This window comes from Rhynchophorus ferrugineus, unplaced genomic scaffold (assembly GCF_030347505.1).
Source record: "Rhynchophorus ferrugineus isolate W39M unplaced genomic scaffold, kcgeb_rfMv2 rfM7, whole genome shotgun sequence".
NCBI classification, from domain to species: Eukaryota; Metazoa; Arthropoda; class Insecta; order Coleoptera; family Curculionidae; genus Rhynchophorus; species Rhynchophorus ferrugineus.
In genome coordinates, this window is record NW_027472586.1 from 34,085,266 (window position 1) to 34,104,490 (window position 19,225).

General features: G+C 34.0%; 1 pseudogene; it reads right to left on the bottom strand.

Annotated features, from left to right (window-relative positions):
• Nucleotides 1-4,369: 4,369 nt before the first annotated feature.
• LOC143199845 (uncharacterized) lies at nt 4,370-5,115 on the bottom strand (annotated as a pseudogene).
• Between the last annotated feature and the right edge of the window lie 14,110 nt (nt 5,116-19,225).

Here is a 19,225-nt window from a genome sequence, read left to right on the forward strand (position 1 = left end):
AAACTTTTCATGGCTACATAACTTATGGATAGGGTCCTATTAAGCACCTATAAAAATATTGTTTTTTATTACTCTTCGTGATTCCACAATCTGCCCTATGGCAATAAGTATTTCTTATGTCTATATTATATATACATGATAAAAAAATACATAAAAAAGAAAAGGTTTAATCAAAATTGTATTATGTAACTAGTATCCTGGAGTTATTTTATAGATTTTTTTGTTATAATATTTACGACAATAATTAATGTACAATTAGAAAATAAGTTATCAGTTGTCATTTTACATATTGTTTTTTTATGTATTAAGAATATATTTTAAACAAATGTTAACTAGTATTTAAATAAAATATTTTATTAATATTGTATTTTTTAATTTCCCCCTGTAAGTAGTAATAGTTTCCCCCTGTTGTAGTTATCGATCAGGTAGTTATAAAAGCATATCAAGAGGCCTATTTAACATTTAAAACACCAGGAAAGGGTTAAAATACATTTGCATTATCCATATAGCTTAAAACTAACACAAAATGTTAAATAGAAACATTAAAATACACATAGACATGCATGGGTATCACTGAGATAAGGTATTTTTACTGAAATCAAATAGGAATATAATATAATAATATTTATTTTATTAATAAACATATTTATTAAATATCCAGCAAGCAAATAGATTCGATTTCCCATAAAATAATATGTTTCTAATTACAGAGATTTAGTAACACCTCTTATGGCTTTGGAACAAAAAAGAAATTTTATTTACAACTATGTTCTTTATACATATTTGAACAGACTCGATAGAAATTACAGCGCCCTCTATTCATTTTTCTTCTTTTCTACACTAGCTCTAGTATCGATATAAATCATTTGATACCCGATTAACCTAATTAACATTATACACAAAGATTACACAAATACCAGGGGCGTGCAACTCCAATGGTAAGTAGTGGGGCAAAGTTTTGTTTAGTTGAATCATTGGCGGTGCTGGCAACGTGAATTTGATTGGTTAGTTTAAAATAATTATGTAGAAACCTGTAAGGAAACTACTTTGCTTTGATTGGTCTGCCATTTCGCCTGATTACTTTGTGACGTCACATTTACTGGCCAATAGTATTTAAATGAAAAACAAATATAATTTTTAAAATTAATTTATTAAAATAAAATCCTAGACAAACAAACATAAGTGTAAATAATATAAACATATATAAACAAATAGCAAAAAAAATTATGAACTCTATTCTAGGCAAAATTAAAATATCTATAATTCTTCTCTAACGCCTTCCCATATTTGTTTAGTGCCATCAATTTTATGGGATCTATTAGAGTTCTAATTTATCTTGATATATTGAAGGTAAACCTTAAAGCCTTCCCTGTTGATATTGCATTAACTTCATTAAACCAAAAATATAATCACACCTCATAATAACTTTTAAAATTTGGTCTTGAAAATCATTATGGATTGGACAGTTGAAACACTAAAAATGTATGAGTTTTTTAAAGATATTTAGATTTTAGAGTATTTAATCTGTGGAACTACTTAATATAGAATGTAGACAAATATTACATGTTGACTCTTTTTTAGAAGTTTTGTTAAATAGCCTGAAATAAGACTAAAATACAATATTAGACACAGGGTTTTTCTCACAGCAAAGTTCTCTGGAACTGAAAATATAGATTCAATTGGTTATTTAACAACCTCAAGTGGTACTAGATCTCCTGTTAAAAAGAATATAAGTTATCGAACATGTTCATCTTCTCCACAATTTTCTCCGGGAAAAAAATGAAGTAATGATGTGCCCTTCTAAAGATTTTACGAACATATTAGGTGAAGGATGTTGTTTCTACCTCCATGACCTCTAATAGATCCAACAAAATTCTTTAAGTTAAGCAATCTTGGTAAATATTTGTTAAACAAATGTAGTTATTTGTAAATTTAGAAAAAACAGATTTCTTTAAGGTAATAAATACTCTAAAAGTAGCAATTAAATTTTTAATTGATGGCACTGTAACAAATACTTTCTTAACAAGGCAATCAAATTTAAATATACAATAGCCCTACCATAAAATTATTGAACACAGATTGTTATAAAAAGTTAAAGAATTACAAATATTTTAGCAATATTTTACAATTAAAAGTAGTATTTATTACTACTAATTATCCAGTTATTACCTTCTTGTAAGACTTCTTCATGTAGAGACATCACACTGAGAGCATACGAACAACTTGCTAGATTAATTGAATTTTATTACTACTAACATCTTCATAAGTAGGTTTTGATTTTCTGTAAACAAACAATATATAAACAGACATGTAGTAGATAGATAATTTTGTATGTACCTGATAAAAAAAACGTTGGAAACGATTAAGAATACTACGGTCACGTAAAGTTAAACTTCTAGAACTTCCCGGTAAGTATCACGTTTTGATCATTGTTTCCCTAACACGGAATGAGCAGTGAAAAGATTCCTGCAATACCTCTTGGTTTAATGTTAAATTGCATGACATCACACACATCTCTGTTTGAAGTTTAATTGTGATTAGATAGGAACTGCAATACCTCTTGGTTTAATGTTAAAATTGCATGGCATCGTAACCTCTCTGTTTGACGTTAATCCGATTAATTAAGAAAAAAATAAAATTCAAATTAAGGATTTAAATTTAAAGAGAATTAAGTCATATTCAAAGTGAACAAGATTCACAAATCAAATGCAAATTTTATATTTAAGAAATTAGTTTTATAAATTATTTTTATAATTATATATTATATACCAATCTAAGATATTTATACGCCCAATTTAGACGGTAATAAATTTATCAATAAAACTATTTATCAGCAATTTTAGGACGATTTATTAGAACTATTTTATTGTTGAATATTTAACTTAATAAAAACAAACAAATTAAAGTAAATCTATAATACCTTGTGGTGAGTACAGACCTGAGCATTCGGGGCGAATTTCGTGAGGCAATTGAAATTGCATATAAGCAGAACTGGACTTGGCGAACATTCCTGATGAACAGGTTTCAACATTGGTTCAAAATCGTACTGCGCATGCACTTTGCTTAGTTCCAGTGTTCGCCGCAAAACTTTCAGCGCTTGGCGCCGAACAGAAAGAACGACGATTCAGGTACCGCGGATCGGTCCAACAAATTTGAGGGAATGTGGGAAAAGAGAAAACTTGGCGGGAATATGAATGACGTAGCAATGATATCTTTGAATAAAAAATATATGTGTATTATTTATTAATGATTAATGAAAGATATAATTATACAAAAGTATTATCAAAAAATTTAATTGAAATATTTAACTTAGTCATTAATACATTTTAAGACAAATTATCAATAACAGATAGATATCTGATACAATATATTAAATCAATTTTATATATAGCATATTTAGTTATGGTGAATCCCCACAGTCAACAAGATGATTAATTAGACTAAAATAAGCAAATAGGGATACAATTACAGTTCCAAAAACTCATTCTTCAAATTAGTTTGTTATTATAAAGTGATAAGCAATCAATAAAGATGAACGAAACTTCCATATAAACAGGGCACCGATTTTAAAATGGCTTAAGCAAATATTAATCAGTCTTGCAAAATTATCGCAATCCAACGGTATAAATTCATTACTAAAATTTTCATCATGAGTTGGAATGAAGAGACGTGTTTCAAATTAATTGAAGAATATGAAAAGTATCCATAACTTTGGAACCCAAAAGTTGGAAATTATTATAATAAATGTAAGAAAATACAGAACAGCATTGTTGACGTGCGTATACGTTGACAATTACGTAGAGGGCAAGACTTTTTTGGATGCAAAGACCGGCGCTTTGACTGGGAATCATATTGTTTCTTAGAGTCTCTCAAAGGGTACTTGTTGACATAGTTGACAAATGAACGTTATTGTAATCACCGTTGTAATTACCTACATTATCGAGATAGTGACCAACATAATGTTTTGTTGAACATTTGTATTTTATTTACCAAGAAATAAAAGTATTTCTTACATAAAATTATAAAATATGATGCTTGGATACAAAGACCGGCGCCTTGAAAAGGCTAAAGGAAAACGGTCACTGGGGAGTGGTAAAGGTAATTGAATCAATTTTATTCCAAATTTTCTGTTAACAAGATATGTTAACGCAAGAAAGATACCCGATCGTATCAATTTTTCTTCGCAGGCACACAGGAAATATATTTTTCAAAGTGGTTCGCATTTCAACGCCTACAGTTTTTATTAGATAGGGATCAACCTAGGCCAACAATAGATACCTTACAGGTAAATATATTGTATTACTGTATATATACAATAGTTACATTTCTAAAATGTCATAAAATAATTAGTACAATCATCTCTAATTTATTTGGCATCTGCTGAAATATTTCTTGGTATATTAAGCAGAAGGAGAAATGAGGAAATTTCACCATGAACATTATTTTGAATCCTCCATTTACCGGCAACTATGTTCGTATCATTGTCCTCTTTATCAAATGTATCTGGTGGTATGTAAATACTATACGAAATTGTGTAAACAGGCTGCCGCCATAACAACATGTTCAGACTTTTCTGGTTGTAATAAAATTGGTTTTCTCAAAACCTAGAAGGTCGCAGAGATGACTCCAAAAATATTTTTCACAATCCGTCTTGCTCTAATGAAATGATAATTAAATATCGTATGTCTAGAACCTTTTGGATGAATTTCTCCAAAAAGGTTTCATTATGCATCGTGTTAAAATTAAAGGTTCATCAGCAACAAACACATATTGCCTTATGTAGTTTCGAATTTTAAAAACGCCTCCGTCTGATATGCGTCCTTGACAACTTATATCTACATAAATAAAGTTATACCGGGCATCAACAACAGCGAATAGCACAACACTTACTAACGCTGATTTGTAATTATAAAAATCGCTTCCGCTGTTGAAGATTGTTGTTCGTTCCTGATTGTTAAATATTTACCATCCATTGCACTTGCCATTTTTCCTTGAATTTCTTAGAAATTTCAAATCACTCCGCAGCGGTCGATGGAATCTGAAAAGATTTATGCAATTTAGTAACAATAAAACATAGATACCATCATATAACAAAAATAATTTGTAGGAATGCAAAGAAGAAATGTAAGAGGAGGAGATAATTATTGAGGTAACTCACGATTCAGAAAGGGATGACAGAAACACATTAGATCAAATTGATTCAACACCCAGAAAACTGGAGACAATCGACCACAACAGGCCTACAGGCATATCTGAGACAATACAGTACCTAAGAACATCAATAAGTACAGCTATTCAGCAAGATATATATTCTACCTTCAGCACCTATGTAGGTCAACGATTAAAGAAGTCAATGTGTGTTGCGGAGATGGAAATATTAAAGAGTCTTGACGAAATATTACAACAACAAATAGTAGGTATTGACCCCCCATTATATTATCTTAATTTGGTCCTTCAAAACTATTGTCAAAGCTGTATTGAAGGCTTGTAAATGAATCTCCTGAAGCCAAAAACCGTAAAGTAAGTGTTAGTCGATGATGTACTGGAATTGTTGCTATGAAATATATGTCCCTTTTCTTTATTATAGGAGTAACTAAGTTAACTAAATTTGATGATGGATGAAGTTCTGAAATAGTACCCGTTTACACTTTGTTTCATTTATATGGGTTACATAATCGTCTTTTCAAAAAACCTACAGGAACTTATAAACCATCCCAAGAAAATTTTTGAAACTTTGAGAAAGGCTTAATGAAAAATAGAAGTCAATAAAACACAATTTCTTCGTAAAGAAGTGCGCTTCTTAGGACATATCATCACGCCAGACGGTACACAACAAAACCAGGACAAAATAAAATCAATCAAAAATTGTCCCGTACCAGCAAGTACAAAGCAATTAAGACAGTTACTACAATTAACAAGATATAGAAAATTTATAAAGAATTGTGCAAAAATATAATCACCACTAACGTACTGTTTGAAAAAAGGCAACAAAAACAATAGCAACGATTCTGATTCTGATCTTCGATTCTTTCGAAGTACTTCACACAAACACTTTGAATTACACTCGTTATAGGTTCTATATATCGCGTTGTATCACTTTATTTGAAATATAGTACGCATCAACAATGGCACACAACACCTTATTTTGGAACCGTTGAATGATGGATATATTATATTTGCTAGCGGTACCCCATAGTTGAATTCCATATGACCAAATGGATTTGAGTATAGACTCATACAGCAATACCAGCATACCAAGATATTTAATTTGCTCTGCTTGGGGCAGTTGACGATGATTGATATTCACTGGTGGACATGTTCTTCTACGCAGGGTAAACGTTACATGGGTGGATTTTGTTTCATTGACTTTAATGCGCCATGTCTTTAACCATAATTGTATTTGATCCAGGTGGGTTTGTAGGTTCATTGATCCTGTGACTGGATCTTCATGGGATGACAACATTGCTGTGTCGTCTGCGTATGTTGCCACAGTAGTTATTTTTGTGGTGGGCAGATCTAAGCGAATTTCTATCAGTGAGATACGATTTTAGTAACTGATCGTCCGGATGAGCGAGAAGTTTCTTTAGTTTAACCTGCAAGCCCGTATGCCATACTTTGTCAAAAGCCTGAGATATATCTAGAAAAGCAGACGAACAATATCTTTTGGCGTTTAGGCCAGTGTTTATTTTGTTTACATGTCTGTGCACTTGTTCTATAGTCCCATGCTTATTGCGAAACCCAAACGATGTTCTGGAATAATTTTTCTTTTTTCTATTATATAGTTTAGCTTCTTGATGTATAGTTTCTCGAAAACTTTCGAGATTATCGGTAATAAACTTATAGGCCGGTAGGAAGTCACATCTTCTGGTATTTTCCTAGTTTAAGAATCATTAGTATTTTAGCTACTTTCCAGATACTAGGGAAGTAATTAACTCGTAGCATAGCATTAAATATAAATGTTAATAGTTTCATACCCTTTTCTGATAGTTATATTAAAATTTTACCAGTAATTGAGTCATAACCAGGAGCTTTTTAATATTAATCTCTCTCACTATTGTTTGTTTAACTTTTTTGACCGTTAATTTATCGTGCGGTAAGTCCATTTGAAATGGTGAATCCAGAAAGCTCGTAATTTTATTTTCGTCATCTTTATGTAGCTAAGACTGGAAAGGTTTAAAAACATTTTTAAGTGTTTTGAGTAAATGTCGGCATTCTCTTTATTGCTTCTAGCCCAATATTTTCCCTTGTTTTAATAGGTGGGTTATGCTGCTGGGGTCTCTTAAGCTTTCTTGTTGCTTTGAACAACGTCTGTAGCCTCAGTTGGTGTCAAATTCTCTAGGTGTTCTTGAATGCCTTGGTTTTGTTCATTTTGAATTAGTTCTTTCAGTTCTTTTATTGCCCCGTTAAATTTTCTTTTATTGTCATGGCTCTTTTAAAAACCCTTCCGCTAGCTGTTATTCAACACTTGCTCAACATTTATAACAATATGTGGGTTAAGCATTATTTTCCTTCTAGATGGAGACAAAGCAGTATTATTCCTATTAATAAAAACAAGAAACCTCACAATAGCCTCTCTAGCTGCAGACCAATCTTACGGACCACCCGTAAAAATTCTAGAACAGATGATTAGCGAAACACTGAATTGGCTTTGACACTCTAAAGGGTTGATTTCGTTTCATCAGGTCTTTGACCTTCTTTGGAGACAGTTAATTGTTACTACCTATGTACGTATGTATGTATGTATGTATGTATGTATGTATGTATGTATGTATGTATGTATGTATGTATGTATGTATGTATGTATGTATGTATGTATGTATGTATGTATGTATGTATGTATGTATGTATGTATGTATGTATGTATGTATGTATGTATGTATATATATATATATATATATATATATATATATATATATATATATATATATATGTGTGTGTGTGTGTGTGTGTGTGTGTGTGTGTATGTGGATATTTATATAAGAAATTCTTAATTATATCTAACGCTAATAGATGACTTTTAAAGTTTACATCCACTTGCCCTTTAAATTTAAATGAAAATTCCATAGAGGTCTCTCAAAACGTAATTAATAATACGTAACGTAATTCGCTAATCGAAAGATTCCACTCAGCATTAAAAGAAAGGAAAACTATCTCAAAAGATGTGCGTCGCTCAAAACCTACGTCAGAATGAATGGACATCGTAATTTTAAATTACAATAATAGCATCTATTTAGCTCATGAGTTTACGCCATTTAAAATAGTGTAGGGCAGCCTAAATATTAATTAAACATGGAGAAAAACATAAATCAAGTACAATCTGACTATGTATATGAGCTAGCGCCAGCATTGGAGGAACCAAATGGAACCAATACATAGACCGAAAATTAAATATCAATCAAGCTAGTAGTTCTCTCAAAAAAGGAATAAAGAGCGCGAAAACGATCCAGAAATTCCGATAGGCACTGAACAACTTTTGAGTTTACCTCGGAAAATTAGGGGCAAAGGAACAAAACCAATAAATAAAGGCCAACGACATCCTCAAGACGTCAAGAAGAATTATTAAATATTGACAAAACAATTATATCAAATTCCTTTAAATATAGGATAATTAATAAAATTGATAAAATAAGTAATTACACCAGAAAACAGTATATTTTATATAAATTGATATGCAACATATATATTCGTATATCAAATGAAAATTATAGTAACAACCTATAGTTGCTGTTTAAGTTACAACAAATTCATTAACAACAAATAGACGTCTCAACATGATTGGAATCTCAAGTTTAGTTGTGGCCCAGATAGTCGTAGATCTTAAAATTGTAGTTCCCATTTCAAATTAAATAAAGTTTATTTGTTTAAAGGCGTCTCAGTTACGATCAACAATATTAGGTACATTTCCGTTGCTTTTTACATACTGTTGGTTAGTTTTATATTCTTTTTTATGAGGATCACACAATATTGATTTATAATTACAATATAGGTTGGAAAGGTCACAAAATACATGTAAGTTAATGATTTTATCATAGTATTTTAAATAAGTAATTGAATTTTTGAAATAATTAAATTTCGAATGTACGTCATACGGTTTATAAAAACTATATCTAAAGTGTAATTAACATAATATCGAGATAAATAATACTATTGATAACATTTGAGGCGTAATTTGTTTTGTTTATTGTGTATCCTTAATACTTTTCAGTTACTAAATAATATACAAAATTTTACTCAATATAATGTGACTAAATCAATATAAGCTATACAAGTGTGCCCGAAATCAGTTTATGTTGATACAAGACCCGAATGCCTACTAGAAAATCTGCTGAACATTCAATGTTCAATACTGGCCATATATTCTCAAAATACAAAGAAAAATATTAATCAAGCTTTCAAAAAGTGCCAATCCAACCTTATCATGGTTAGATTACGAAAGGCCAATATCAAATATCGGGTTTCTTGTACCTTAAATAGTTTGATGGGCTATATTTCGTCAGGATAAGTGTAAGTTACATATATTTGATTGAACAATGTGATTTTATTAAGTTTCTCTACAGCCTGGTGTGTTCGTTATGGAAAATAAATTTTCAAAACCTTTTGAATAATACTTACATACCGACAGTATATGAAGCAAATATTGTCAAAAAAGTCAAGCAAAGTAAAAGAAACTAAACAGATATCTAACTGAAGAATTCATTCTAAACGCAGATTTTGTAAAGTACTGGATGAAGTGTTATAGTTGCACATGGTTACAAGATTGTTAGGCAGTTATTAAAATGAACTTACAATTTCAGCACTTTATTTATCAAAATAGTACAAGGCAATTTATTACAATACGGACCTGCATCATCAAATGTACATAATTTAAACCCATATTTTTGTAATGTCTTGTTACGATGAAATTTGGATCCCCAGAATCGGCTATTAGAGAGTTTACGTTATCTATGAAGTATCAAAAACGTCTTAAAGGTAATTTGATATAAACATAAATTATAATTATTTAAACATATGAACGAAACAAAGGATAAAGTGTGTATGTGTAGTTACAAATCTAAATAATATGAAGCATACATAAACGCCACCGAAAGTGACCACAATCGTGTAAAGTTATCTCCAGGCCCAAGATTATATTTTTGTAAGAACGAAAGAAGGTTAAGATTTTTTTTTTGTTCTGGCCTAAAAACCAGGCGGTGGAATGCATGACGCATACCTGGTCGCGGAGACTTGCCCTGGAGTGACAAGTTGGACCGGGTTATGTGGGACTGCCTCTGGGCTTACCAATACACTAAACCGAAACCGCCCCACAGTTGACCCCTGTGGATCACTACTGCTACTGCATTAAATTTGGGGATATGGCACCCGCTGATCGGGCAGCCGTTATTGGGCACGAGGGCCCGGCGATTTTACTGATTCGCGAACCTGAGTTAACACACAACTGGGTACTATTGTATGGGGGCAAAAGTTATGACTGTAGCGACGGATGAGGTCGTTTCAGCCTGAAAAAGGGGGGAGCTTGGCGGTGACGCGGTGCTAAGCTCCCAGCATGTCGACCAGCTCGCGAACAAGCGCGTTTTCAGGAGAACTTGAGGAAGGGGGGCTATCCAGCCTTTGGTCCGCTAGAAATGAGTTCCATTTCATTGCTCGCCAAGTCGAGACGGCCGCCCTTACCCTCTTGCATGCTCTGTTCGCCTCCCTTTTGTCTGCAGCATCAAGGGTGAATCGAACTAATCTGCATAAACCGTTTTTGATGCGAATTTCACGTTTAAGAGAAGCGGGAAGGTTGTTTTTCCACGGCTGGGGTTGTGATGAAATTTTGACTGTGGCAGATTCGTGAGCAGACTAAATATCGCGAGTTAGCTTGAGTACGACTTCCTCGAGCTGTTCTGGTGTGTTAATTTTCGGAATTGGATCGGATTTAAGGAGATGAGATTGGTAGTTTTTCCAGTCGGTTTTCTTCCTGAATCTTGTTAGTGGGACTTGAGTGGTGGCGCAGTTTCCGACTTTGAGGAGGACGGGACGATGATCAGAGTCTAGTTCGTCAAGGATTCGAACTTCGGAATCACGATTTACGTCTTGAAGAATAAAGAAATCAAGGATTCTTGCTGCGCCTTGAGAGACTGTATTAGGGTGATGGGTGGGTTCATCTGGCAAGGCAAGACCGTAGCCCAGATCTGCACTTAGAGCTACGATGGCGTTACCTGCGGGATTCGCTCTGGAACACCCCCAGGTGGGGTGGTGGGCGTTGAAGTCGCCACCTATTATTTTTGGAAATTTTCCTTCGACGAGCGATCGGTATTCGGCATAGTTGAATGCAGAAGATTTCCTGTACAGGGATGTAATCACGAAGGGACGTTCTTGGATATCGATTTTAATGGAGGTTGTTTCGAAGTTGTTTACTGATATCGATGGAAGGAGCTCGTATTTGACTCCTTTTCTGACGAGAATGGCGGTTCCACCGCTTCGACCCGGAGTTCTATCGTTTCTGTAGACAAAAAAGTGTTCGAAAGAGAGACGATGCGAAGCTTTCAGGAAAGTTTCCTGGATGAGAACGTTGTCGACGTCATAGAACGTCATGACGTCTTCCAATTCCGCTTGCTTTCCGCGTAAGCTGTTTGCATTCCATGTCATCAGTATAAGAGATTTTGGAACAGCCATTTAGAAGCATTAAAAGGCTGCTGGAAGTTGAAAAAACAGGTAAATGTTGCCGCTTAGGCGGCGACATTTGGAAAAAGACGGGCAAGTTGGTGAGCCAGGGCGATCACTTGCAGGAAAGCCTGCGGGTCAGTAAACGCCTGCATTGAGGAGTTAAAGTCCGGTGTATTGGTTGGAGCAGGAGTTTGAGTTGGAGCAGGTTGGGTGGCGCTGGCTAATTTTGTTTGTTTTTGTAATTTTATTTCGGTAGTGGCTGTGGGGCCGTCCTGGTGGTCGGCTTGTTTTGCACTGGTCTGGTAGTAAATTTTGTAATCGAAGGCTGTACGTTAGCCTTGGCTTTCGATTAGGTAGATTGAGTGCCCCGCTTGGCTACCGGATTGGGTTGTGATTTGGGAGCCTGTTTTCCCTTCTTGTCGGCCTTCGGCAGCTGGCTTTCCTGAGGTGGAGTGATGGGCCCTCTTTTCCTTTTCCCCACCAAGGTGAAACCGTCGTCTGGGTCTTCAGTTTGATCTGACCGTTGTGCCGGTTTAGCTGGTGTCTGAAGAAGGTTAAGAACTTTCGGTCTGGTTTGAATTGAAGAAATACTGTAAAATTTCAAACCATGGAGAGAGGTAGTACCAAAAAATATAATTACAAAGAAAAGCGGAGAAATAATCCCCACTATCAGTTTGATTTTCACGGTTTCGGTGCCAATGATATAAAAGCGACCACTCAGTTATGTGGCTGGCTAGTGATGCTGATACAATATCAAACAAACGTTGCAATGCCTATGACGAAGTTATTGGCAAATATTGTGACAACTATAAATATAGCTCACCAGCGCGAAGAAGGATAGTAATAAGATCGCGAGCCAATTGATGTCACCATCTTTGCTAGCCCTTCAACCTTGCTTCAACCAGGCCATAGAACGAGTAGTCGTAGATCATATATATAACTGTTGCTTCTTTTGTGAAATAAATAATGTTCCTCCATCTTCTTTTTTTTAATATTGTGTCGGTCACGATAAACATAATTGGCGCAGTTGATAGGATCGGTTAGAATCCATCGGAAAAGAAATGTCAATCGAACATCCTCTAAAAATTACGACCAAGATAATTGGCGCAGTCGAATCGGGTAATTCCGTCGAAAAAAATTTTCATTCGGAACAGAATTGGCATTCGAAAATTCGCGACATTCTGAATTGACCCAACATAGGGATTGCAAACAAAGGGCAAACATCGGTTAGAACTCCGATTGCATAATAGATTCCATTCAGGTGTTCAATTTCCTGAATTTCAAATCGCGCGTGAGCGGGCATCATTCGTTTCAACGAACAAAGACGACACCCCTCAGATCTGATCTCCTTAACACTGGATCTTAGCAAATGTGCAAGACAGGATAGTAAAACAGGACCCTGACCGCTGAATTGGACCTTGGCCAAGTCAACAACTACATCTTTAAACATTTTCTCAAACTACGTACGATAGAAACATTATATTATTACAAGTAACTGAAATATGGTATGACAACATTGTTAACACCAAGTTTATTATTATTACGACCATAATTATTGTTAATATCATTATCTTTCGACCACTATTATATTAATATTAATAATATTTTATTAATATCATTATCACGATTTTGGTTTCTATTACCCGATTAAGAACATTTGTAAACCATTTATAATATATTGTATTCATAACATTCAAAAATCAATTTGAAACAAATCAGATATCCGCAAGATTTGGCAGTATACGAAGCGACTTGATATAACATATCCCAGGGTAAGGACAAAACTCTTAAATGAACAAACAAATTCTTCAGTCGAAATCAAGAAAAGTTACTTGGAACTTATAAATCAAAAATCAAATGGCAGACGTTTTAAGGTGACCTGTCGGTGAACTGAAGGACTTTGATGACACTCCATCGAGACTTGAAGCCTTTATTGAACAGACGGAACATTCTACAATAGATACTTCACGAATGACCCATCACAACTGTGAATATGTGAATGTGTGATGCTAGCCATAAAATTATATCAACAACTGAAGACTTTCTATTGGCAAAACCGGACTTAAGATCCTGGGACGCAATTAAAGAAGACTTAGAACAAAATTAACACTAAAATATGTGTCGAAATCCAGAACGCTGGAGTAAAACAGATTCTAATAGGACAAAATGAATTAACAGTCCAGAACTCACAGACTTAGCCCGTTACCGCCCTGGAAATCATTACGAAGTACGAAATTCTCGCCAGCTAGAGCTAATTTAAAAGTAAATACATACAAAGTAACTTGGGAAAACTACAAACAAAAAATCAAGCAAACACGTATATCACAGCAGTCGAATTATAGACCCTTTCAACAAAATCAAAGGTTCAACATCAATTTTAAACCAAGAGTAATGAAACCACCACGAAATGTAAAAAAGACATATGTTTCTAAGACAAGACCGTACCCTCAAGCAAAGAATGGAATAAGCACTATACCACTGGGAAGAGATACATACACAAAATCTTAACGTTCAGAGCCAAGAAATATCAGATTTAGTTTATGATGAAGATTCAGACGTGGCAAAAAATCTTGAATATATAGACACGAAGGACTTCAAAAAGAGTGCATTAGTCAACGAAAAAGTATTTCTTTCGACTTCAGAAAAAATTTAGAAGACTATGGGATAGAGATACCAGCAAGAATGACAAGAATAGAGTTCAACACAACTCTTCTTGAGGAATCAACGTGGATTGCCCCAGCATATAAGGATCAAAACGTTGAGTACCCGACAATATTAGTTAAGGTATAGGACGTTCACCACTAAATACAATAGAAAAGAAAAATTATCCGGAATGAAAAGTTTCGATGAAACCTGTTACGAAACACAAAGGATGTTACTAAGTGAAGATGGTGCGACAATTGTCAGAAATTATTCTGCTTTTGTCCAATCTCGTTAAGACCAGCAATATTCCTACTACTACAAGATGAATACTCAGTTCATATAGGCTCGTATTTCAGTGAATCGATGCCTGCTGCATACCTATTCCAACAATAGAGAAATTGAAACTAACGCAAAAGGAGATTGTAACTACCGAAACGAATCGATGTTTCAAATTATACCAGAGCCAACCGACCACATCGGACCATTTATATTGTCCTATTTAAGTACTATTCATTGCATGAAAAAAGCTATTCACCAAATAAAAAAATCAAATTATTATAATGTAGTAAACAAAAGCATTTTCTAACCAAATTACATAGTCAAAGTAACATCATTGCCCAAATCCCATATGATTTTGCGCTGGCCTGGTCGGCTAATGCACCGACTCGTCAAACTGTGTGTTGCGAGTTAGATTCAGGCTCAGTTCCTAAAACTTTGTCGTTCTACGATCCCATTAAAGCCCTTTGGGTTCGCTTTTTTTTCTTTTTTGCGTTGTACCAAAACTATCCCTAAAACCTAACACCATTTAAAAAACACAAAAAACAACCACCACCCCAGTAAGGCCTTTAGTCACCACAAATCTTTACTTTTATCAGTGAAACAAATGCATAACGTACAAGAGGTACGGTCGACAAATTCTTAAGGGTCGTAAAGTCACTTTGACGCGCTGTTACGTCACCCAAAATGGACACCGAACAAATTGGATGCCCTCGTTTTGCCTGTTTTCTGAAAAGGCTCTTATTTGGTCCCAGTAGTCCGCCTTCCCTACCACTGGTATCTATAAAAAATGTATAGATATTCATAAATTTAGTGCCAAGAATAAGAAACTAGCATCTGGCCGTAAAAGACGTTTAAATCAATCCGTAGATCGTTCTGAAAAATTGAAAGATATAAACTAAAAAATCAAAAGCAACTCCAAGCGGAAGGCTTTTTACAGCAACACAGAAAGTTATAGCTGTAGGCCTCTTAAAATCTAGCGGAAAAGGTTATATGGTATTGTCAGACATATTTATTCTCCACTCAAAGGATGAATGTGTAATTTGGCTTCGAAAAATACTACTTCGAGCTAAATGAGCAAATAATTTTATCAATCGAAAGGGCAATAAAAAATGATTGAGGATATATATCGCAATATAATTTAAAACAGGGTTGCATTGACGGGCTAAATGTCTGCAAGGTCCGGGGGGTGTTCAAAAGATGGCAACAATTTATCTGTTTTACAAATTCCAATCACATAATAAAATCAGTAGATTTTAAAAAATGTATAGTTTCAATAATTGGAAAATGCCAACAGATGTCAGTTAAAAGTATGCACAGTTTACGACCAAAGGTCTCCCAACCAGACTGAAGACGAATTTGAAGTAAACAGGGAATCATTAATTCCACTACATCATATCCCTTATTTATTTAAGTAAATGCCCAATAATGTATTAACAAAACAATTGATCATCAAAATGGGCGGCATGCGAAGAATTGGAAAATTAAAGTACATATTACAATTTTATAACTTGGACACACTTGCGCCAATTAGAATGTGTCTAAGGTTAACAAACAAACATATGGTTTCAGAAAAAATTGATAAGATGAAGGTTAAGAATTGTACCTAAATATTTAGCCGTACGGTTGGTTCGCTTATGCGTACTATAGCAAGTTATTCATATCAATAATCATATATAAATATATCCTATTCAAAAAACAGAAACATTGCGTGAATACTTCGTTCTAATACTTTCTAAACATCAAAACTACGATATACCAGTAAATATGCCACAAACTGATGAAGAGATCATGACGCTTGATTGTCCCATCACAGATAAAGAATTCACGGAAACCTTAACGAATAGTAGAGACACCTCCCCAAGGCCAGATGATATAAAAACTATATACATCATAGTATTAAGTATCGACCAACCAATGTATTCATTAAATATCCTCAATCAGTTCGATTCAATCAAAATCTGGAATAAAGGTGTAGGTCCGTCCTAAAGTATATTCCCCCTCCAATCTCCACGAAATCCATCCTCCAAAGCTAGAGGGCGCCTGATGACTCATTCGCTAATCGGGACGGACGTGGTATCTGAACCAGGCGGTGATAATGTTGAGATGTACAGGTTTTGGATACAAAGGTCGGCGCCATTGTTATTTATCATAAAGTTTCTAAGAGTCTCTCGAAGAGCATGTTATTGACGTAATTGATAGAGGAATGACCATTAGACCGTTTTGCTGAATATTCGTATTTTATTTACCAAGAAATAAAAGTATTTCTAACAAAGCAGTAGTAGGATTATACTCAAAATATGCTCAGGGTGGTTGTTCGATTACACATTGAGCTCTGAAAGAAGAAGCTGTTCAACAAAGATGACTATGATAATGTTAATTGATAATCGGCGATTATGGAAGTGCCATTACCGCAAAGACTTTATGAAGACATGACCAATACAGTGAATTTGACGAGCAGTGAAACCAGAGTTATTGAATTATGTCAGTGTCCGACGATATAATCATAAAATAGCAAATATATTATAACATATTATGAGACAGTATATGCCAACGCTTTAACTAAAAATAACTTAATTATATTTTCATGTCATGACATGTCATCATTAATTCAACAAATTAAACCTATCAAATTACAATAATTAAATTTAGCAACACTCCGTAACGATCTCAGATCTTGATGAGCTTCTTGATTCCTTGACAGTCCAAACTCTCCATTAATTTAAAGAAAGCGTTTCAATTTTAACAATAAGTTAAATTGGCATGAACTTATGAACCTTTAAAGTCCTCATATTATCTCAAAAATAATCAATAAAAATATATATTCGATTAGATTTAGCTCTATTTCTAACCCTAATAATTTAGTTAAAAAATTGTATTCGTGTCACGAAATATTGAAGCAAATACTACAAATCTCAAGTAAATTCGAACTGACCCCAAGAACAGATATGCTGACATTTTTGGTGCCTCGGTGGATTGGTGGTTCCTCCAATCACAAACAATCTTGATGCAGCAACAAACACCGTAGAAAAGTGATCAATATTGAAATAAAGACTGTATAAATACTAACCCATAATAACAGTAATTCCGTTTCAATTATATTCTACCAGTCTAGTTATACACTATCGTATAAACAAAAGAAATTATTAAATAGTAGTTAAAGTATAAGAGTTTTTCCTTCGATAGAAAATTAAGGCTTGATAAAATTATAAACCCTAGAACTTAACCGCTCTGCCTGAAGTTAGTTTTTAATTAGCTATTTTTGCCGGCTTTAATTAAATTATGTGAAACCTCTCAGTCCGAAGATAATCCCATGACAAACTGACAGCTCAATTAGCTTTCAATGTATTAAATACAACAAATGAGACTCATTCATTGGAGGCTAAAATTAGAAGATTATAACTATCAAAAAAATAATCCACCATGGAGTAAAAAAGGGAGTAGTAGATTTACTCATATGAATGATAGACAATACCGAAGTAAATGTTATAGATAACGATTAAAATCAATCGATGATAGCACAAATATCATAAGGTACAGCAAACCAAACGTACTTCGATTAAGAAATAGGCAAGTCACTCACCAGTCTACATCAAATGGAATTGGACCAAGGAGATTTGGACTCACTACTACAAGGACTAAGACAAGAAAAAGATAAGTCTAGTAACGAGACAATACACTCAAATGGCAATGAACATCAATTCCAATCAACTAATATTATCTAGATCGAATAAACTATCAGTGGAAATAAACGAAAAGAAAAACTTGCCCAACAAGACAATATTTAAAATTAACTTAAATAAAATAAATAAAGAGGTGCTGGGAAAAATATTCAAAGAGTATTTAAACCTCTCCAAACAATATGCAGTCTATACAGAAGACAAGAAGATCGAAAGTTTGGTATACAATGTGATAATTAAATCGTTTAACAACCTCAAGATAGTCCACTGCAAGAAGATGGTCAAAAACATATTTACCAGTAGATCTTAATTACAATTGATGAGATCATATAATGATAACAATAACAACGGAATCACTGAGACCGAAAACCACAAGAAGCAGTTTTACTATTGGACAGACATGGAGCGAGATGTCATACGACACGTTAACAATTGTTAGAGAATGTCTCCAAGTACGAAATAAGACCGTACAAATAAACCTATCAAACGCCATTACTATCAAATACGGCAAACACAATATATTTAGATGTGTACACAACGGAAAGAAAGAAAGTCCAAACAGTATTGAAGCAATTTATCAAGTATGCCCAAATTTATGCCATACAGACTCTAACCCAAGAAAGATAATGAAGAAGTTAAGCAAATAATACCATCGTCGATTCAGGATTAGAATAACAGCATATTTAAAGGACTCTGTAAATTCCGTGGAATCAACACTCACTCTGCTACACTTGCACACCCAAACTCCAATTCATTAATTGAAGAGCTCTTAGGCTTACCGATACCAGAGAAGAAATAAAGCACCTGATGAACACAGCCATATTAACATATACTCAAATTATTCACTCAACAACGTTGAATTCACCCTTCTTTTTAATATATGGTCCTTATCACACTGAGCCTATGCTATACATGGAACTCACACTCTACGACTATTACAAAAAACAAAGACGTCAATATTTCAAATCATTTATCGCTAA